This window comes from Schistocerca gregaria, chromosome 4, assembly GCF_023897955.1.
Source record: "Schistocerca gregaria isolate iqSchGreg1 chromosome 4, iqSchGreg1.2, whole genome shotgun sequence".
NCBI classification, from domain to species: Eukaryota; Metazoa; Arthropoda; class Insecta; order Orthoptera; family Acrididae; genus Schistocerca; species Schistocerca gregaria.
The window spans coordinates 328,953,360-328,971,520 of record NC_064923.1 but is presented as its reverse complement, the minus strand read 5'-3'; the positions used below and the strand labels follow the sequence as shown (position 1 = coordinate 328,971,520).

Here is an 18,161-nt window from a genome sequence, read left to right as displayed (position 1 = left end):
AAACTGGAATTCAGCACCACTTGGTTGTAGCTGAAGATCTCTGCTCCCACCACTAACGAATTTCTTTGTTAACTCTAAGTGTATTGAAAAAATGGTTCAAATGGCTCTGAGCACTATGGGACTTAGAACTACTTAAACCTAACTAACCTAAGGACAGCACACACGTCCATGCCCGAGGCAGGATTCGAACCTGCGACCGTAGCGGTCACGCGGTAGCAGTTTGTAGCGCCTATAACCGCACGGCCACCCCAGCCGGCTGTATCGAACACTTTACATTGTTAAACTATTTCTATAAAAGGCGCTTCGGAAGATTTATCTTTTATAAACGCCATCGCCAATGTAGTGAGTTGGCCTACATTTATTAGCCTTAAGATATACTTAAAATGTTTTCGGCGTTCTTGGTAATTAGCTATGTTCATCGTTCCACACCTATAAGACAGCTTCTCGTCTTCAGAAAATTTCCGTTTCTTCTTTAGTAACGTTAACACAACAATTATGAGTGTGACACCACAGTGGATGTGAGAGCAGTCCACTTGGGAAGTCCTGACAGTGAGACAGATAATAAAAAGAATGCAACGTCGAAATACTGTGAAGATACTAAAGAAACTTGTGAATATCATGTGATATGCGTGACTGACAGTACCGTTCTTCCATCTCATGAAATTTCTAACACGGTTGAAACTTAATATCAATGTCCGAACCGAGGCCCCACAGCTTAGGCTCTAAGCGCTTAGTCAAAACCAACAAGTAGGTTTTGTCGTTATCTAAATTACGCACTTGATTCCATTACTTTGGGCCATCAGTGAATCACTGCATAATACTACAGCACTTGGTGCGGAGATGCCTATAATGTCAGTGCAATTTGTTTATTGACGAGAATGACTAAAAACTGCGATGAAATCCTGTAGCGAAACAATACATCAAATTTCTTAGGCAGATACTTCGATTCTGAATTGAAGTCGTATCCCCACAATATCGAGCATTTAAAACTAAAACATCTGAAACTTCACTCAGGATAGTGATCCATGGCAATAGTCCTCAATACAGTTCGTTTTGCTCTCACTCGACAACTTGCAAACTGTAGATGCTGATGAACAGATAGATACCATTTTCCTGGAGTGCAAAAGAACACTATACGGCAGTGTCCGTGCCAACCGGGATACGATCAGAGGCAGTACCTTTACACGTATCTTAATGTCTATAAGAATATTTACCGTTATCCTGGTCACAGCCGAATGTAACGCCAAGCACGTCTGAGGGAGGCGTTACGGCACCGCTAATGTTCTCAATGCACATAAAATGATTTATCTGGTATGGACAACAGCACTCTCAGGTAGCTCGCTACTGATGTTGCTGTCTACAAGAAAATGTCATCGCTAGATAATTTTAAGAAAATACAGGAAGGTATTTCTACTTGGTACACTACATGGCAGCTATCTTTGAACTCAAATAAAATGCAAGAAAAAGCAAATAAACAAGGGAAGGGATGCTACAATATTCCATTACAACGTCAGTGGTAACCTTCTGGAACATGTCACACAGTTTAAATATCTTAGGGGAATACTAAGAAGTGACAGGAAATGGGACGCACTCATGTAATGAGTGATAATAATGTGATGTTCAGCTGTTATATTCGTTGGAATATTTCTAGGAAACTTGAGGAAGGGAAACCGTATTAGATGTTAGAGTGACTTACTCTACAGTAATGCCCAGTGTTTGGAGTTTGTATCAGCAGATACCGAAAGAAATCACAAATGCGTTGCTATAATCGAAACAGTCTGTATTGCCCCTTACGAAAGTGGAACGCCGATGTACATGTAACTTCAAACGAAAGGGAAATGTCGCTAACGTGAAACAGGTCTGTACAACACGTCTCCGTATCCACCGTACACCTCGCGTAGCAGCCACGAGAATGAGAAATGAACAATTAAGACGCTCGCGGAAGCATATGTACAGCCATTATCCCCACGCCCCATACTCGGCTGGAGCCAGACCAAAAGACGTTACATCAGTACTAATTGTCCTATGCCAAGCGCTGAACATCAGTTTGTGGAGTATACAAGGTGTTCGGAAATTTCGGTTACAAACTTCTAGAATTTATAGAGGACAATGAGTATACAATATTCTGAATAGCACCCATTAACGGGAATACACCGGTTCTGTCCTATAAAAATTTCAATTTCGGTATAACACAGAAACGGTTGAAATATGAATACGCAAAGAACAAAGATTATAGGATTTACAGAAAGATGGCTCACAGCGCTACCTCTACCACCCGCCCTGCGAAGTTGACTTTTGAGTAGACAGAAATACGACGTAGAACTAAAAATTAACTGGAAACTCATGGATCATAGAGAATTATGCTGTGGTAGAACGAACGCAGAAGGGCAACTCAGCTTCCCCTTTTCTCACATAATATCCTGCGAACTATGGAAATTTCCAGAAAGCCTTTGACATGGTGACACACTGCACTATGTTAACGAAGCTTTAAGCGTACACAACTGTTTCCAAATATGTGAGTGGCTTGATGACTTCCTAAGCTACAGTACGCAGTACGTTGTCCTCGACAGCAACTGTTCATTAGAGACGAGGCTATCGTCAGGAGAGTCACAGGCAAGAGTGGTAAGACCGCTCTTGTTCTCTATATACAGAAGATGAGGAGGTAGGATGATACAAGATGATTTCGTATACAGCAATAGTGATGTGCTGCTCGACACAATCACGTCGATTCAATATTTGGACGTAACGCTGGAAAGAGAAACAAATGGAACGTGAGCGTAAGAATGGTAGTGGGAAAGCGAGTGCTCGACTACTGTTTCTTCCGAGAGTTTTAGGAAAGTGAACCTCATCTGCAAAGGAACAGCGTGTAGAAAGTAAGTGTGACCCATCCTGGAGTACTGCTCGAGTGTTCGGGGCCCCCACCAGGTCGAGTTAAAGGAAGACATCCACGGAATTCAGAGGTGTGTTGCAAAATTTGTAATCGGTAGGCCCGGTCAACATGCGAATATTACCTAGATGCTTCGTGAACTCACTCCATTTGGAAGTGGAACCCGGAAGAAAATAGCTAGTAATGGTACAAGGTACTCTCCACCGTGTACCACAGCGTGGCTTGCGAAATATGTAATGCAGATGAAAGGCAGATTACACGAAAGAAAAATGCGCGAGCAGAATAGATCCTTATGATATTCTGAACTTCCTAGGAAGGTCAACACGATTTTGAGAAATTTTTCTTAACAATAAACTGAAAATTCGGTACGTTCAAAAGGTCTTACCGCACGATAGTTTTAGAAGAACAAAGCGGAATCTTACAGGTAAAAGCCGAAGCAGGTAACTTACCTCTGACGACACCGACGGAGGAAACAGCAGAGAATTATCCGTTCACAGAGTGAGAGGTAACAAGCAATGGAGACGACAGACGCAGTGCTGTTGTACATACCAGAAAATGGAACGATCGTTTATGACTTAACGGTGGAGACTGACCGCGGGCGTAAGAGAGAGAGGTGCCCCCCCCCCCCGAACACACGCGACGCCGTAGCGTGCAGAGCACGCGAATTGCACAGACCGTTAGCGGGTGGCCGGCAGCCAAGGCGCGGTAGCCTCCTACCCGCGCACAGGGCGACCCACTCAGTGCGAGCGGGGCTTTGATAGCCCAGTTCCTCTGGGCCTCGCCCAACTATCCGCCCGCAACGCAGCCCCGCGGCCGACAAACGTCTGCGGGCTAGCTTGTCTCGTCCTCAACGCCACCCACTGACGTTGTCGGTCGAAGCGCCGCCCCCCCCCCCCCCCTCCCCAGACACACAAAAGGAACGTTCTAGAGAATCTTGCAATAGATCATGAGACAACAGCTGTTACTAATCTTCAAGGACACTATCCAATTACACACCACACGCCCTATGTTCGATGTAAACGTGCAATAACCAGACAGATGATAGGTGGCAGCATTAACAGTGCAGGGTGCAGCGCACTCGTTGTCGTAATGCGGAAACGGAGCGATTCATCTCTGACTATCAGCGGCGCACGATCACTGGCTTTTGGGCCAAGGGTAGAAATATTTCCGAAATGGCTGAATCCGTAAACTTATCGCGTGCCGCCGTGGTTAAAACATACCGTGCATGGCAAAATGACACTTTCCAAAACAGGCGCCTAGGTAGTTGCCTTGCACCACGGCCCATACGTGCAAGGGGTGAATGACTGCTGCGATGATGTGTACGGGCGAAAGGACGTGCACCTGCTGAACAGCTGACTGCCCCGATGAACTAAGGGGCTACCAACAATGTCTTCTCAACGACTGTTCGGCGAACGTTGCTGTATATGGCGCTCTGCAGCAGGCGTCTGGTTCATGCACCCATGCTGACTGCTGTTACCGGCGACGGAAGCTGGAATTTGCAGGGCAGTGCCGCAACTGCACGCCCACAAGTGGCCGTTTCAGGCGAATCACGTTTTACGCTCCATCGGTGTGAAAAATCTGAAAGCAAACACCCTGCAACAACCATCGGAAGCGCTCAGGCCAGAGGAGGGAACATTATGGTCTGGGGAATGTTCTCGTGCCACTCCCTGGGTCATTTTGTCATTCTGGAAGGCACAACGGATCACCACAAGTAAGTATCTGTCCTTGGTGACCACGTCCACTGTTACACACAGCTAGTTTTTCCTCAGCATGATGGCATCTACGAACAGGGCAATGCAACGTGCCACACAGCTCGCAGTGTACGTGCGTGGTTCGAAAAGCACCAGGGTGAGTTTACTGTACCCTGCGGCTACCGAACATCCAAGATATAAACTCAGTTGAGAAGCCATGGGACCGCCTCGATCTGGGTGTTCTCGCCATCGACTCTCAACCGGGAAACCTAGACCATCTGGCCACGGTACTGGAGTCGGCATGGCTCCACATCCCTGTCGGTACCTCCCAGAACCTCACTGATACATTTTCTCCGCATCTCGTAGCGGTCCGCGCTGCGAAAGGTAGTTATTCATGCTTTTGTCAAGCAGTCATATTAAAGTGACTGGACAGTGTAATAATGACGACGCTTTCAGCTGTATTTATAGACCTAATTTAATTTCAGTTCCATCGACTATACTAGGTGATCGTGTGTGTACTGAGTAATCACTATTATACATCTCATAGGACGTACAAAAAAATCGATGTCCGCTCTGCTGAACCTTCTTTCTTACTTGTGGTTGAGGTGCTGGCGCAGGTCCACACCAAAAGCAAGAAAGAAAGTCCATCGTAGTGGATATCGATTTCCTGTACCCACTATGAGATGTACGAGTTTAACGACGATTATTTGGTATTGCTCACCTTACATTATAAAGTGACTTGAAGGTGGTGCAGTTTAACACCGAAGTCAACTGACTAAATTACACCCATACAGCTGAAGGTGTCATCACTACTCCATAACGATAAGGAACTCTTTTGACTATCTCTCAACATAACCCAAAATTGTACTGTAAAAATATGGACTTCTGAGCGCAGAACTGAAAAACGCCCAAGGTCAAACGTTTATCACTTCGCGGCCGAGTTCACTGTACAGTGAAATTTCCTGACAATACAAGTTTCTCTAGCCCAGCATCTGAATTCCGACGCTTGTATTTCACCACCGCTACGCCTACCGCCTGAGCTTTGCACGCAATATTCACAAGGCGATTAAAAAAAAAAAAAAAAAAAAAAAGAGGAATAGAGTCTAAGCACAAGTTCCGAAGGTATTAGCCTTACTCGAACTATGGAGATCACGAGAAACCTATACTGCGTTCCGACAGGGCTTGGGACCTTGTTTCTCTATAGTAGACCGCCCAATGTCATCGTAAAAGTAGTAGTGAAGACAATCTCAAAATGCTTTGGATCAATTCCGCTTCCTAGTTACAACGCAACACATAAGAAATGCTGACGCAAAACTTATACTTACTGACAGTGATAATATGCATAAAATGACGATCAAATTAACTCCTACCGGATGCGAGTTCAGTGCCATAGCCACTGTGTCACTTCGGTAAATCGATTAAGGAAAACCGCTGCAAACCTATACGTCGATGTCCGAAAATGGATTTGAACCATACTCCTTCAGACTTCTACTCCAGCGTCACTTCGCTCAGGGCTCAAACGGAAGGACAATTAGAGCTCAACGTCTCGTCCAAAAAGACACCAAGAGACGAAGTATACACCTGTACTGGACAAGGATGGGGAATGAAAAAGACGCGTCCAGTTCTTCTACATCCATATTCTGCAAGCGACATTAGTAATTGTGCAGGAGGGGCCATCTCGGCATTCACCTGCATCGATTCCAGGAAACCATGGAACATCTGGTAGTCACCTTGCCTACAAGGGGAGGCCACGAAGTTGGGATCACTGATCTACTTCAAACTTTGTACGCCTTTATTAGGCCATTAAAACAACTTAATGTGCAAGTAGTACGGGGCACCACTCTGACAATCCAGAGAAAATCGTCAGAGAAGTTTTACGCGTCTATTACGTAACTGATGTATCTGTGCGAAGGTGTCAGGCGTGAGAAGTTATTGTAATCAAGTGGTTATCGTTCGCTATTTGCAAGTGTGTAGTGGACGAGTCGACGATACGAATATCGCTAACACTTATTTTTTAATCTAAACATTTTTCAGATGGTTCAAATGGCTCTAAGCACCATGGTACTTAACACCTGAGGTCATCAGTCCCCTAGACCTTAGAACTACTTAAACCTAACTAACCTACGGACATCACACACATGCCCGAAGCAGGATTCGAACCTGCGACCGCAGCAGAGCGCGGTTCCGGAATGAAGCGCCTAGAACCGCTCGGTCACAAAAGGCCGGCCATAGTTTTTCACCATTGGCGTTTCACATTATTTGATTTATATGAGATTTGAGAGAAAATAGAATAAAAAAGCGCGTATATTTCCATGAAGTTGTAGTGCATTTCATATGTTATTTGATTGTTTACTATTTGTAATTAAATTTTCAAGGACATGGGACAGACCTGGAAAGTCCAAGTCTAACCTTGATAAATAACGATGCGAATGACGTTATTCGCCATCAGTAATATAGCAAGTCACAAGGTGCCAGACCACAAGAGTCATTAACAGTTACTCGTCGGATGTGTTCTCGACATCACATATCGCAAGATGGTTTTTGACATACAGACATGGGAAACATAAACTGAATCGGCATCTACTACATCGAATGAATGCAGTTTTCCTGCATTTACAGGTGATGTTCAAAGTACAGAGTTTCTCAGGGAAAACACACTTTCTTCCGATAGTTTTCATGCAAAACATGCATAACGCAACTTTTTTGTATGTATAGATGCTGACAATTGGTGCTGCACTATGGAATGGGTGTTAACATCGTCTTCACGTGAAGCTATTTCTCGTTCGTTGTCAATCAGAAATGAACAGTTCTGGGAGCGTTTGATAATGTTTCTTACTTGTCGATAGAAACAAACGTTGCATGGTTGGCAAATCAGAGTACATTTGGGGGGGGGGGGGGGTTAGAATTTAAGTGTGCAAGTTGGAATACCTGCGTTATCGTTAAAGATATCGTAAAAATTCGGATTCGTTTGACCCCGCGCAAGACTTTATTGGGAGGAATGATTTCTTTTAAACGTAGTGAAGCATTATGCTGGTTAAAAGTTAGGTGTAGAGCTAAGTGGTAAGCTTCCCAGACTTCGAACAAATTACAACGCCATTTGGAAAGTCCGTCGTTAATTTCTCAGCAGTTTGTTGAACTTTTTGTTCTAACTTTCCTGTGGCCTCTTGCAAACACAGCAACATTTGCGGTAATAATTCATCAGATACTGTTCTCGTGTATTGCGCAGTGTATGAGTGCGTTATCTTGCTCATAACGTGACTTTTAACAAATACAATTTTTTTAATTTCTTTCAGCGGAAGTTCGGTCGTAAGTTGACTAATACTGCCTACCTGTTTGGTCTGTATTAATAACAATTTTTTTTGTCGAAATTAGGGATAAGTGCCTTCGTCTGCAGTTGAAACTTTGTTGTTGCTTCCAGTGTTTCTTCCTAAGCCACAGATCCCCCGACGTGATCTTCTTCGGTCGAATTCTGTGCCGTTGTTCGAATTTCTTAGCCCACGAAAGTGGTGCTTTGAAGATGAAGTCCTTGGATTGAAATGGCCTGCAGCAGCCCAAGCACAATACTGTTAAATCCTTGTTGCCTGAAACGTAAAATCAAAGTTGCATATCATTTTCATTATCTGTTGTCAAGAAACGGATGTTGAAGACAAAAAAATTACATGAACAGTAGACAAAAAAGTAACTTACTTTTGTGAACCTCCACGAAGCGGTTATTGGTCCACGATAAGTTATTGAATATTTATCGATCGCTGTTCCTCCACTTTCTCTGTTTTCTTCCCATCTCTTCAAAGGGTCCTTTCTTTTTAAACATCGAGATCCTTTTCTCTGGAAAATTTGTAGATTCCACGTGTTATTATGCCAGTGTTACAACATTTATTTTCGTCTTCAACGGAATGAATTCGGTTTTTGCCGTTTATTCGACTGGCTCAAAAGCCTCTTTGTCGGGAATAGTGTCAACTTCACGAAATGGACCTTCATCTACTTCGTCGAAACGAATCATTTCTTTGTCAGTAATAAATCTCTTTTCTCATAACATTACGAAACATAAATCGTCGGTGATTGTCTGTATCAGTGAGGTCCGATTCCTGTAGGAGAATCACAGTACACGAACGCATCTTAACAGACGTTTTGTAATTGCATTGTGTATTGAATCGTCATGACACTCGTTATCTGTAGTAGTCGAAGAACAGGGAGTCACCATTTTTGTAGTACAGGTGTAAATTCTGTGATATTCAAAAAAATTTCACCTACTCTATTTGCTCTTGCTTCATTAGCAACATCTCACTGCTACGCAGGTTAACTGCCAAATGATGCCTGCCTCTGCGTCTGCAGTTCGAAGCGTCGAGACACTAAGAAGTTCCGGTTACCTTACCAGATTGCATGTATAAGGGATTTCGCAAATAACGACAGGCATACATTTTCAGGAAAACCCTATGCATTTCCTCGTTTCCTTGCCGATAGTTATAGATGTCTGCTCTAAAAATTAAATTGAATTAAAAATAGTAAGTAGTCAAATAACATGAAATTTACTAAAACATATATGCAAATAACGCGGTTTTTTAAAAATTATATAGCCTCTCAAATGTCACATAAATTAAATAATATGACCAGTGATGAAAAAACAGATAATTAGATTCGATCGGGAGTCGAACCGTCGCCTCACTCATGTTCGTCTTACGAAGCTCGAACGCTAATCACTATGAGCACTAACATCCAGCATCTATGCACAGATACATAAGACACATAATAGACAAGTAAAACTTCTCTTGCAATTTTCTCGGAACTACCGTAACAGAGCACCTTTCTATTTGCATATTGTGTTATTTTAATGGCCTACTAAAGGTGTACAAAGTTTGAAGTAAATCTGTGAGCCCAGCGCCTTGGTCGTCTCTAGTTGCGGTGCTGCTGAACTTTTATGTCTGCTACTACCTCACTTCTACCAGGTAGTCTAAAAGCTGGACAACTGGTTGTGCGTGGATAACGTGTTGAAAGACAAAGAGACCGAGTTTTTTGTCAATAAGCGCCAATAAAAACATATGCCTGCAGGCGTAGAAATACGGTCACGTTTTTCGCCGGAAACAACTGTAGCGGTTTATCAGCTTCAGAAGTTGTTATAACATAGGCCTCTAAAACAGAGCGCTCGGTCACATTGTGAAACGTAGTTACTCTGGCTTCGCTTAAAGGCCAAATCTACATTCACATGAAGTAATCCGGAGCAGTTAATGTTGGGATGGAGGCATCCGGGCCTCCGCCGCGAAGACCAGCTCAGGATTTCATCCGTATGGTTAGCGACACCTCAGCACAGCTGGCTAGTCCGGGCGGCTTCTGCAGTTGGTGCAGCGCGGGAAATCTCCTGACCTACCCTCGAAGCCTCTCCGTGCAACACTGGAATCGATCTGGACCGCCGACTGCGTCATTCCGAGGGCGTCGTTACATAAGCAACATATATAAGCCTACACACATGCCACAGGTCCTACGTTTTATCCTCTTCACAGGCACAACCACACAAGGAATCGCATAACCTAGTCTAAATTTCGTAATTTTTTTCTCTCATCTATCCTCTCTTCCCGCCAAGAATAAAACCGCTCCAAGCATTTATTAACAAGGTGCTAACGGGTTTCAATTTTTGTGCGAATCAGTGTTCAGTATTATATTCAGCACAGACAAAACTGAAAGGAGAATTGCCTTACATTTCTTACTGTACAGCATCTGCCTAAATGAGAGATTTGTCACTGATGAGCCGCATAAGGCCTTACGCGACGTCACAACCAATCATTCTCGACATCTTGTGCTGATTTCACTGAATTTTTTATGGTTACTCAAACCTTTATTTCTGCGACAGGCCGTTGCACGATTTCTTGAACGGCAGAACATAGTAAGCTTTTTGTATGTGCTGTGTACATGAAACACTCATAGTGAAACACGAGTAAGTGTTTATTCAAATAGCTGCAAGCCAACATATTTACGAAAACCAACAGGATACCTTTCAAGCCAGTAACGTCACAATCCATATGCCTCTAGTCACACAGGAAACAATATTCGTAACAACCTTACAGAACTAACAGAACAAGCGAATAATAATAGCCACAGAAGTACCACGAAACCAGTGCCTGGAAACAACATTAAAATCATGCGATGCTCAGGCTAAATAACTGACATGTTATGACGGTATTGTGTGAAAAACTAAAGTAACACATGTTTCTATTATTTTCTGGGTTACAAAAAATACAAATACACTCCTGGAAATGGAAAAAAGAACACATTGACACCGGGGTGTCAGACCCACCATACTTGCTCCGGATACTGCGAGAGGGCTGTACAAGCAATGATCACACGCACGGCACAGCGGACACATCAGGAACCGCGGTGTTGGCCGTCGAATGGCGCTAGCTGCGCAGCATTTGTGCACCGCCGCCGTCAGTGTCAGCCAGTTTGCCGTGGCATACGGAGCTCCATCGCAGTCTTTAACACTGGTAGCATGCCGCGACAGCGTGGACGTGAACCGTATGTGCAGTTGACGGACTTCGAGCGAGGGCGTATAGTGGGCATGCGGGAGGCCGGGTGGACGTACCATGAAGCTGGGCTACGGTCCCGCACACCGTTAGGCCGTCTTCCGCTCACGCCCCAACATCGTGCAGCCCGCCTCCAGAGGTGTCGCGACAGGCGTGAATGGAGGGACGAATGGAGACGTGTCGTCTTCAGCGATGAGAGTCGCTTCTGCCTTGGTGCCAATGATGGTCGTATGCGTGTTTGGCGCCGTGCATGTGAGCGCCACAATCAGGCCTGCATACGACCGAGGCACACAGGGACAACACCCGGCATCATGGTGTGGGGAGCGATCTCCTACACTGGCAGTACACCTCGGGTGATCGTCGAGGGGACACTGAATAGTGCACGGTACATCCAAACCGTCATCGAACCCATCGTCCTACCATTCCTAGACCGGCAAGGGAACTTGCTGTTCCAACAGGACAATGCACGTCCGCATGTATCCCGTGCCACCCAACGTGCTCTAGAAGGTGTAAGTCAACTACCCTGGCCAGCAAGATCTCCGGATCAGTCCCCCATTGAGCATGTTTGGGACTGGATGAAGCGTCGTCTCACGCGGTCTGCACGTCCAGCACGAACGCTGGTCCAACTGAGGCGCCAGGTGGAAATGGCATGGCAAGCCGTTCCACAGGACTACATCCAGCATCTCTACGATCGTCTCCATGGTAGAATAGCAGCCTGCATTGCTGCGAAAGGTGGATATACACTGTACTAGTGCCGACATTGTGCATGCTCTGTTGCCTGTGTCTATGTGCCTGTGGTTCTGTCAGTGTGATCATGTGATGTATCTGACCCCAGGAATGTGTCAATAAAGTTTCCCCTTCCTGGGACAATGAATTCACGGTGTTCTTATTTCAATTTCCAGGAGTGTACAATATGTCAAATGAAATGTTGTGGTGTGAAATTTTACACGTAAAATAGCTACAGTGACAACGGCTGCAGGACACACGTGGCCGCCATCATTAAAATACCGAACACAGCGAAAGGTCGCGTATTATTTATTGCGCTCGTCAGGTGAGAACATCCGGAGATATTCATTGGCAATAGGATCAAGATGAATGACCTGCTAGGCACCATCGACAACATATTTCCTTACACTGAAGTAAGAAGACATCATCTAAGCTGCCATTTACTGACTTCAGCTTTGTCCAAAGAAGTAGCGCTAAATGCTGAAGGTCCGACACGTATCTCCCATGATACTTCAGAAATACTGAAATGTAGAGTGTTTGTTACTTACAGTAAGTATTAATTTACCGTCGAATAGCAAATATTTAAAAAATGGAGCAAATACTTCTAATCTCCAAGTTGGATCTTACACCTCACTAGACTACTACTAAAGGTGACATAATCAAAAGAATATACCGCCAGAAGAGGCGGACCACAAGAAAGTAGATCGGTGTGAAAGACATGGACGTCATTATACAAAGTAATTCACTATGAGAAAGCGGGCGCAGACTTTACCATGCAAGTTAAGGCGTCAAGAGCGGCAAGTGCAGCATTCCATAAGAGCAAGCCCTAAAAAATAAGAAAATTCAATTAGAAATGACTGGACACGAGGACACGAACAGCCACGAAAACAAACTTGTAATAAATTAAAAACCAACATTTAGAGTCAGTTTTCAGTAAGACGAAGTGAAGTATGTTCCAGAAAGGACAAGGGTACATTTCGTAGACATTTGTACTGCGGTGATCGAACGAGGTGGTTTAGTCATTAGACTCGCATTGTTGAGAAACAACGTTCATATGCCCGTCTCATCATCCAGATTAAAGTTTTCCATGATTCTACATCTACATCTACATCCGTACTCCGCAAGCCACCTGACGGTGTGTGGCGGAGGGTACCCTGAGTACCTCTATCGGTTCTCCCTTCTATTCCAGTCTCGTATTGTACGTGGAAAGAAGGATTGTCGGTATGCTTCTGTGTGGGCTCTAATCTCTCTGATTTTATCCTCATGGTCTCTTCGCGAGATACACGTAGGAGGGAGCAATATACTGCTTGACTCTTCGGTGAAGGTATGTTCTCGAAACTTCAACAAAAGCCCGTACCGAGCTACTGAGCGTCTCTCCTGCAGAGTCTTCCACTGGAGTTTATCTATCATCTCCGTAACGCTTTCGCAATTACTAAATGATCCTGTAACGAAGCGCGCTGCTCTCCGTTGGATCTTCTCTATCTCTTCTATCAACCCTACCTGGTGCGGATCCCACACTGCTGAGCAGTATTCAAGCATTGGGCGAACAAGCGTACTGTAACCTACTTCCTTTGTTGTCGGATTGCATTTCCTTAGGATTCTTCCAATGAATCTCAGTCTGGCATCTGCTTTACCGACGATCAACTTTATATGATCATTCCATTTTAAATCACTCCTAATGCGTACTCCCAGATAATTTATGGAATTAACTGCTTCCAGTTGCTGACCTGCTATTTTGTAGCTAAATGATAAGGGACCTATCTTTCTATGTATTCGCATCACATTACACTTCGCTACATTGAGATTCAATTGCCATTCCGTGCACCATGCGTCAATTCGCTGCAGATCCTCCTGCATTTCAGTACAATTTTCCATTGTTGCAACCTCTCGATACACCACAGCATCATCTGCAAAAAGCCTCAGTGAACTGACCACGGTATCAACGGTGCACTAAACCTTAATATTACCTCGCTTTAAGCAGCAATGCACACTGACGTTTTGGTATTTGAATTTTGTTCCGTTTCATCTCCTGCAAAGAGAAAAAAAAAATCACACGCAAAAGTTATATTTACTGTACCGTTTGTCACTAGTTCTTAGTAAATGCATAACATTGTCCCATTCCCATCGAAGCGCAACATGGGACTGTGCTTCGTTCACCGTCAGCCACAACAACAAATCTGCTGGTATATAATGGAGTTTCAATCCTAAAACAATCACTACGTATCTCTTACCGCTCATTAGAGCGTTACAGGACACCGCGTCTTCATCTGGTCTCATTGAAAGTATGTGTAACTACACTGCAATTGACGGGGATTCATCGTTGTGCACAAGACACACTAAATAAAAAATTAACATAGCTTCTTGCTCCACGTTCCTAACAATCAAGTTTTTAAATAACAGACCCCTTGATAAACTTGTATACAGTTCTTGAGAGGAAACACTTGTCAGAAGAAAAAAATTGTTGCCAATATTACTGAAGTAGAAATTTTTATACCACTCACTCTACAGTGGAAATCAAAAGAAAAAAAATTGTTGTCAATTTTACTAAAGTAATATTCATCTGTCATGAACTATAATGCTTCCCAGGTGGAAGGTCTGGGTCTTCCTTGATATTTAGTCAGTCCTGAAAAGAGTCACGACAGGATCTGGCTGCACGAAATATACGCCCAAGAAATGAGAAATAATCCGCATTACGAGTTTCGTGAAGAGCAACCACTGCCTCGCCGCGATGAACAACGTTCACATGTACAGGGGCTCTTCTGAGAAGATCCGCTAAGTTCCAAAAGACCTTAGTGCTAATGACAGAGTTGTGTTCCGTACAAAATGCAGTATGATACAGGGGCCTACTAAAAATGTATGCCTTTTAAAATGTACACCTGTACGTTGAATTCAAATAGGAAAACGGGACGCCATAACAAACAGCTCGTCAGTATGAGTAATACTAGCAGTCTTGTTCCTTCAGTGTCGAGACAGCACACATTTCATCAGATTTATTCCATAAAACCTGCTCCTGCTAGGAATCACCATTGTACACACGGTGGACGTAAGAATTCTTCGTAAGTTACTTGCATGCCACAATGGTTACACTGCCTTGAGTCAGCAGGGAATTAATAATTAAACTGTAGTATCAACATTCGTATGAGAATACGCCTAGCATAACCGCTGCACAGATGTTAGACAAATGTTGGTACCGGCGGAAGTCATGAAACAAAGATTAAAATGTCCAGAATGAGATTTTCACTCTGCAGCGGAGTGTGCGCTGATATGAAACTTCTTGGCAGATGAAAACTGTTTCATCTACGGACCGTCTGTCTACTGTTTTACCGACATGAAAGTAACATTAATTTTCTAAAATTCAATGAACAAGAATGGTACAAAATACCATTCTAATCTCTCCTTCGTTGGTGACGATGGCATTTCGGAAGCATGCAGCAGTAGTATATTTTATTATGTGATAAACTACAGACTTCCTGAAGTCGTACTTTACTGATGTTGGTTATTGATACAACATACATGACCGATTTCCCAACACACATCCCGTATCTGTAAAACCAATCACATTTACATCGATTTAATGAAATAGGTCCCTACACTGATAACCGATAGCTACTATCCCATATAGATAACGTTATGTGAAATAATGCTAAGATTTTTATCTTTCTTGCTACACGTACGACAAGCCTCCGTATGAACTCTAACTTCTACAGTTTTACTATCATGGAAGTAACATTCATTCTCTAAAATTCAAACACATGTTTCTCTCTTGTAACGTCCACCACTGGTTTTCAGTGAACATCCTATCTACGAATCCTATATCGTGTCCGCCTCCGTAGCTGAGAGGTCAGTGTAGATAGCTGCCATGCTGAGGACCTGAGTTCAATTCCCAGTACTGTCAATGATTTTCCTGGTACGGGGTGCACTCAGCCTCGTGAGGCCAGTTGGGGAGCCACTTGACCCAGCAGAAGCGCCTGCAAAATGGCAGGGAGAGCGCTGTGCTCACCACACGCCCCTCTACACCGCATCCGCGTGAAGTCGCAAGGCAGAGGATGCCACAGCGGCAGGGAGACATCCCTCGGCCCTTCACGGCCTTGCGAGGAGCTTGTTTCAGTCCTATATCGTTAAGGGCCCTAGATTGACGAATAATACTCAAGAATCGGCCGAATGAAACTTATAGGTGTTTTAACGGTTGCGACTGCTTAATGTATGTAATCAAATAATTATAGATCTCTTCACTTATTTACGCTTAGCGTGTTACATTTATTTATGTAGATACAACCGTCAGTCCCAGGGACAGATATCAGACTTTTCGCTGTAGGGTGAGTTGCCAAATTTCCCCCCCACCCCCCCTCAGATAACATTTTACTCGGTAAAACTATTTGTAAATTCTTTTCAGTTAGACAAATGTTGGTACCGGCGGAAGTCATGAAACAAAGATTAAAATGTCCAGAATGAGATTTTCACTCTGCAGCGGAGTGTGCGCTGATATGAAACTTCTTGGCAGATGAAAACTGTGTGCCGGACCGAGACTCGAACTCGGGACCTTTGCCTTTCGCGGGCAAGTGCTCTACCAACTGAGCTACCCAAGCACGCCTCACGCCCCGTCCTCACAGCTTTACTTCTGCCAGTATCTCGTCTCCTACCTTCCAAACTTTACAGAAGCTCTTCTGCGGAACTTGCAGAACTAGCACTCCTGAAACAAAGGATATTGCGGAGACATGGCTTAGCCACAGCCTGGGGGATGTTTCTAGAATGAAATTTTCACTTTACAGCGGAGTGTGCGCTTATATGAAACTTCCTGGCAGATTAAAACTGTGTGCCGGAGCGGTTCGCAGGAGAGCTGTAAAGTTTGGAAGGCAGGAGACGAGATACTGGCAGAAGTAAAGCTGTGAGGACGGGGCATGAGTCGTGCTTGTGTAGCTCAGTTGGTACAGCACTTGCCCGCGAAAGGAAAAGGTCGCGAGTTCGAGTCTCGGTCCAGCACACAGTTTTAATCTACCAGGAAGTTTCAAGATTAAAGTGTTGTCGCAACTCCATTAATCACAGTGATAAAAATCTTTTTTCTTTAATGGACATGTAGCATTTTTGAGGCAGAAATCAGGTCTGTATGAGACATATTCAGTGATATGACTCTCTTGTAGGCCTGACTACAAACTGTTGAGTACAAATACACGGAATATGACGATTTTCGCGTTGTTCTTGTGAACGTTCGAATAACGTACCGCTCCGAAGTTTACTTCACTCTCCACTCTCCGTCGAGAGGGACACAAACACATGTATTTGCTTTGGCGGCGCTAATTTTCGTGCAAAGCGACGTCAGATTTCGGGTGGCGTTCCACTCGAACGACAGCAGCAACAACAGCACAAAATGCCCCATGTACAGTGTATATTTACTTCGTAAGATTTTGCCAGAGCTAAAAGTTTCATGTCACTGAATTTGTCTCACACAGATCTAAGTCTACTATTCTGGAACGAAGACAGTCAATTCCATTCAAAAAAATTAATTATTTTATCTCGGAGATGTATCAAGTTACAACAGGGTCTTTGCTTTTGTTCAGAAACTCCTGCTTAATATATGCGTAGTTGAGAAGCGATTACAAATGTCTTTGTGCGTCGAAAGTTATTTTAGGTGAGAAAGTTATGTGCGACACCCTCTAAAAAGCAACATAATACGCGTACAGTTTCACGCAATTTGCGACGATATTCACCATATCACTTACTGTTCACATATTGTGAACAGTAAAGGCCATATAACACTGCGTACGTTTAAAAAGAGATAAAAAGTCTCAGAAAAAGATTGACATTAATTAGGGCAATGCACATGTAGCCAAAGTAGTAGAAATCGGTTCATCTAATATTCGGTGCGGATTTTATGCCATTTGAGGAGTTCCTATACTTACAGTTATAAAATAATGTAGAAGAAAATTTGGTCGAAATAAATACACAAAAAATAAATCAATTAATGAGGCAGGTTGGAAGGCCGTAAGATGACAGCCCTCTTTTCCCACTACATCCGAGCAGCCTTCAAACGCGGCCAGACAAAATTCGAAATTCCCAGAATGAGATTTTCACTCTGCAGCGGAGTGTGCGCTGATATGAAACTTCCTGGCAGATTAAAACTGTGTGCCCGACCGAGACTCGAACTCGGGACCTTTGCCTTTCGCGGGCAAGTGCTCTACCAACTGAGCTACCGAAGCACGACTCACGACCGGTACTCACAGCTTTACTTCTGCCAGTATCCGTCTCCTACCTTCCAAACTTTACAGAAGCTCTTCTGCGAAACTTACAGAACTAGCACTCCTGAAAGAAAGGATACTGCGGAGACATGGCTTAGCCACAGCCTGGGGG

The 18,161-nt window shown here is 43.9% G+C and overlaps 2 protein-coding genes and 1 non-coding gene across 12 annotated transcripts in view; 1 reads left to right on the top strand and 2 right to left on the bottom strand.

Annotated features, from left to right (window-relative positions):
- Window positions 1-18,161, top strand: part of LOC126268011 (craniofacial development protein 2-like) — a 492,966-nt gene that overhangs the window by 98,899 nt on the left and 375,906 nt on the right. The gene's annotated exons all lie outside the window — the stretch shown is intronic.
- Window positions 1-18,161, bottom strand: part of LOC126268005 (F-actin-monooxygenase Mical) — a 505,795-nt gene that overhangs the window by 344,274 nt on the left and 143,360 nt on the right. For 2 of the 10 annotated variants that reach the window (XM_049973388.1, XM_049973383.1), the window contains exon 3: window positions 12,589-12,642. The exons of 7 other annotated variants lie outside the window; for them this stretch is intronic. The gene's annotated coding sequence lies outside the window, so the exon portion shown is untranslated. Of the gene's footprint in view, window positions 1-3,336; window positions 3,706-12,588; window positions 12,643-18,161 lie in introns of those variants that run through there. One more of the 10 variants, XM_049973384.1, reaches the window with a different exon arrangement.
- Trnas-cga (transfer RNA serine (anticodon CGA)) lies at window positions 17,937-18,011 on the bottom strand. Its single transcript has one exon. It is a non-coding gene; the product is annotated as a tRNA-Ser (tRNA).